This window comes from Vigna radiata, unplaced genomic scaffold (genome assembly GCF_000741045.1).
Source record: "Vigna radiata var. radiata cultivar VC1973A unplaced genomic scaffold, Vradiata_ver6 scaffold_70, whole genome shotgun sequence".
In the NCBI taxonomy this organism is placed as follows: Eukaryota; Viridiplantae; Streptophyta; class Magnoliopsida; order Fabales; family Fabaceae; genus Vigna; species Vigna radiata.
The window spans coordinates 480,514-486,268 of record NW_014542367.1 but is presented as its reverse complement, the minus strand read 5'-3'; positions in this window follow the sequence as shown (position 1 = coordinate 486,268).

The following is a 5,755-nucleotide window of genomic DNA, read 5'->3' as shown; positions in this document are numbered from 1 at the left end:
TAGGAAGCCAAGGTATCAACAACACAAGACAGGAGCAAGTTCTAAAAAACAAGTACCTGTTAAATCCATGTTCTATTTGCCAATAATTCCAAGACTCCAAAGAATGTATGCCTCAAAAGAAACAGCAGCAAAAATGACATGGCACCACCACAACAGGTCATCAAATGGGGTTTTGCGTCATCCATGCGATGGAGAGGCGTGGAAGCACTTTGATAGAGTACATCCTGATTTTGCCATTGAGCCACACAATGTTCGACTTGGTTTATGCTCCGATGGTTTTAATCCATATNTGCAGGCGTCAAATATACCATATTCATGTTGGCCAGTAATTGTGACACCGTACAATCTTCCTCCCGATATGTGCATGTCTAAACCGTACATGTTTTTGACTTGTCTCATTCCGGGGCCATGTAATCCAAAGGTAGGCATTGATGTATACCTAGAGCCCTTGATAGATGACTTGAAAAAGTTGTGGAGTGGTGTCCTAACATACGATATTTCAAGGCGACAAAACTTTATCATGAGGGCAATGCTAATGTGGACAATTAATGATTTTTCTGCTTATGGTATGCTTTCTGGATGGAGCACCCATGGTAAATTGGCTTGTCCACATTGCATGGAGCATTCAAAGGCTTTTAGATTATATCATGGGCGAAAAAATTCGTGGTTTGATTCCCATCGGAGGTTTTTACCAAATGACCATGCCTTTAGGAGAAATAGGAATGCTTTCAAAAAGGGGGAAGTGGACATGGAAGACGCGCCACCTTATTTGACGGGAACAGAAGTTTGGAATAGAGTTTTCCGTTATCCTAAAGTAACGAAAAATGGTGCATCAAGAATAGATGGATATGGTGAGTGGCATAATTGGACGAAAAAGAGCATCTTTTGGGATCTACCATATTGGAAGGATAATCTGTTAAGGCATAATCTTGATTTCATGCATATTGAGAAGAATTTCTTTGACAACATTTTTAATACTGTGATGAATGTCATTGGGACAATCAGGAGGATGAACCACAACAACAGGATCAACCACAACAGGATCGATATGAAAAAAATTACTAGTTATGTTTTTAGAATAAGGACATCTAAGACTGAAACTTATTATCTGGAGAACTTATTTGAACTTTTATTTGGTCTAATGGACAATTTTGTATACTTTTCTAATATGGATTAATGCTAAATGTTGTTATCTGATTTAAGACTTTATTTGTATGTGAAATGAATGACTGGATATAATGGGCAGGTGTAATATCTGTGTTTGGAAATGCGTAATCCATGGTGCTGTTTAAAAAATTGTATATAACTTATATACGGATAATCCGTATATAACGTATATACGGATATTCCGTATATAAGTTATATACATATTATCCGTATATAAGTTATATACGGATTATCCGTATATAAGTTATATACGGAATATCCGTATATAAGTTATATACGGAATATCCATATATAAGTTATATACGGATTATCCGTATATAACACTACCTACGACAGTATTATATACGGATTTTTTGTCGTATGTAATCCGTATATAACCAAAGATTATATACGGATTTGGAGCCTTATATACGGATTTTGGCTGTAGATAACGACGATTTTTCTTGTAGTGTTAATATGTGTTATTAGGCTCGTCTAATTAGTATATGTATACACTCATAATGTGTATTACTAGACTTATTTATATGAACAAATTAGTCTAATGTATATTGTAAAACTCGTCTAATTAGATAATAAATAAAATCGTCTAATGTGTATTAATGGACTAATCTAATATGTGTATGAATAGACTAGTCTAATGTATATTGTTATTAGACTTATCTAATCAGTGTATAGACAAACATGTTTAATGTATGTTTCAAGATTCGTCTAATTAGTGTGTGGACATACTCGTTTAATTGGTATACTTAGACTCATCTATTCAATGTATGTAATGACTCACTCATCTATTCAATATATGGAATGACTCATCTAATGTCTTTTGTTATACTTGTCTATTCGGTGTATGGACAAACTCGTCTAATGTGTATTGTTATACTTGTCTAATGTTTTTCGTTATCAGGACCGGGATCACGACAGGATGAAAGCTGAGCTTGGGTGTCAAGATGAAAACTGGGCTTGGGTACCAGGATGAAAACTGGCTTGGGTGTCAGAATGAAAACTGGGCTTTAGTGCCAGGATGAAAACTATTTTCTAGCTGTTGAGCTTCATAGCCTAATTTCCTCTTGGCCATTTGCCCAGTGGCTAATGGATATCATAGGTCCATTCTCTATCGACAAAGCGCAAAAGAAGTTACTCCTGGTCATTGTTCGTTATTTCACTAAGTAGGTTGAGACCAAATCACTTGCCACTATTTCGGCCGCAAAGGTGTAAAAGTTTGTTTGAAAGATTGTGTATCGTTTTGGCTTGCCAAAAGTTACTATCACTAATAATGGAAGGTAATTTATAGACAAAAGGTTAGTGGAATTCTATCGCAACTTGAGTATAAAACATATCACTAGTTCGTAAAACACTCACAAACGAACAGTCAAACTGAGAGCATATATATATATATATATATATATATATATATATATATATATATATATATATATATATATATATTAAACTTTATTATTTTAATCTAATGAAAAAGTGAATATAAACTAATAATTTTTAATTGTGCATAAATTAATTTAATAAATGTTTACATATTAGGACCCATTAAAAAATATGCAGAAACTCAATTATGCGTTTATAACCTATTTGAAAATAAGAAAAAAAAAACATAAATAATATTTTTTATTAATTTATTTAAACTAATTATATTTTAGTGTGTAAATAATATTCTCTAGTTTGTCATATTATAACTTTATGCTTATCCAATGCTTCAACTCCCAGCAACTTCCCAAAATCATTGCTTTCAGGGAATTAAATTGGCCATGTGTTCTTAAAGTAATTTAAAAATTAAAGACAAACCAAAATCTCAGGTTTAGTTGAAATTTAACATAGGGTTTCACTGTACAAATGTTTAAAACCAAGGAAGAGGGAAAATGCTATGACATTGTTGTAACTATTATTAGTGAAAAAAAGGTTTAATAGGTTCGGAAGTCCCTATATTTGGGGATTTGTTTCAATTGGGTCCTCTAATTTTGAAAGTGATCAATTGGGTCCTTAATTTAGTCAATTTGATTCAATAACAACCTTTCTGTTAAATACAGTTAACGACGTTAACTTATTTAATATGTGGCAAGCTGGAACATCCAGGTGGCACCGAGATTATAACATTTTTAATTGTTAAATATATTAATAAATGAAAATATAATTAAAAATGACTAAACATATTAAATTATTAAAATTAAAATAGAGGTTCTGTCATTCTTCACACCCTTTGCATTCACTGAGATCCATGTCTCTTCTCCAAACCGCAAACCCAGGAACAGGGGTTTACCTCCGTCGCGTGCCACAACCACCACCACCGAACTAGCGGCCGTGAGCCGTGGTCTAAAACGTCACCGGTGACGACGCGAGCTCTCCAACACTACCGCACTCCACAGCCTCTTCCTCCACCGTAACAACCTCTCCGGCCCCATCCCCCGCTCTCTCTGTAGCCTCCCGCACCTCCAAAATCTTGACCTCTCCGAAAATGCATTCTCCGGTCATATTCCCGACCACCTCGAAAACTTCAAGAACCTTCAGCGCCTTATCGTCTCCGGCAACAGATTTTCGGGTGAGATTCCTGCTGGGTAGGTTGCCAGAGGAAATTGGGAATACGAAGAACTTGGTTGTTTTTCAATTATATGAAAACAGATTTTTCTGGAGAACTTCCTATAGGATTTGCAGATATGTGCCATCTCATTGGGTTCTCAATATATACAAACAACTTCACTGGGACAATTCCAGAAAATTTTGACCGATTTTCAGCACTTGAAAACCTGATAGTTTAGAAGCCATAAAGTTAAGCTTGATGGATTTTTCTGAAAACCTGCTTTTTGGAAGAATTCCATCTGGTCTTTTTATTGTTGGAGGAGAGAAAGCTTTTATTGGAAACAAGGGGCTGTGTTTCGAGGGAAACCTAAAACTTTCCCTGAATTTTGATTTGAAGATTTGTGCCAAAAGTCATGATCAACCAAGGGTTCCTGCTAATAAATTTGTCTTTATCTTTCTAATTGCTTCTACCTTTGTTGTTATTTTTGCTGCAAAGATGGAGATTTTGGGGAAAATTAGGCATAGAAATATACTTAAACTCTATGCTTCTTTACTTAAAGGAGGACTGAACCTTTTAGTGTTGGAGTACATGCCAAATGGTAATCTATTTCAAATCGTCATCGTCGTCTCCTCCCACTCCCTCTTCCAACACTACTTCACCAAAAACGACATCGCCCTCGCCAACCGGCCTCGCTTCCTCTCCGGCAAATACATCTTTTACAACTACACCACCCTTGGCTCCTCCCCCTACGACCACCATTGGTGCAACCTATGCTGCATCACCACCCGGGAAGGGGAAGGGGAAGGGAAAGGGGAGAAGGTTTACACACAATGACATTTTACTCTGACACGTGATAATTAAAGCACAGCTCAGCATGCCACGTGTTAAAAAAATTAATGTCGTTAACTGCATTTAACGAAAAGGCTCTTATTGAATCAAATTGACCAAATTAGGGACCCAATTGATCACACTAGTAAAAATAAGCTTTATACAACGCACATTATGCCACGGTTTACCAGAAACCGCAGCATAATGGTGCGCGATGGCACTTTGGTAAATAATTCGAACATATATGCCGCGGTTCCCCTCCTAACCGCGACATATACCCCAGTCAACCATTAGCCTTTGACGCCACGTCAGGAAAAAAATTTAATAATAGGGGAATAGGCCGCGGTTCTCTAAGCAACCGCGGCCTATTCCCCCTGTTACCTTCTGACATTCCCCAAAAGGCAATTGGGAAGGCAGTTGGGAGATTCAGAATGTCGGGGAATAGGCCGCGGTTGACCAGAGAACCGCGGCCTATTCCTTGATATGAGTAAATTTTAAAAAAATCAGAGAATATGCCGCGGTTGGGCGCTGAACCGCGGCATATAGTTTAAAAAAAATTTCAAAAATGCCATTATGAATTATTTTTTTTAAATGAATAGGCCGCGGTTAAGTGTAGAACCGTGACATATTCTCCTTTATGCCGTTGTTAAGTGTAGAACTGCGGCAGATTCTTTTCTGAAGGTTAAAAAAACAAAATTCACGAATAGTGTCGTCTCCTGCGTCGTGAAACAGTTTCAGAAAACGCTGCTTGCTTCTCCGTCGACGACGCACCACCTTTGCTTCCATTTTCCATCGTTTTGCACCGATTAAACTCAAATTCGTTCGATTCATTTGCCATTTTCAACGTTGGGGAAGAGTTTTGACCGATCAGAATCGTCAATCTTCCACTTGGAAATCGTGAACTTCTGCTGCCGTTCGTCTTACGCCGTGTCATTGTCGCGCCGTCCTTCTTGCCGTGCCCATTCCAGGTATTTGATGCCCTTCATCGTTTTTTATTTTTTTCAACATGAATTTTTCTTTTTTTTTTGAATGATTACAATTACTGTTGTTTGATAATGTAGACATAGAAAATATATTGTTTTGGTAATTTAGAAATATTAGAATTATTATTAGAATTTTTATAATGATTAGAATTATTAAAATATGAAAACGTAGAAATTATAGAATTATGATAATTCCTAAACCTTAAAATATTTGAGTAATCACTAGGTGAAATTATAATGTTGGTATGTA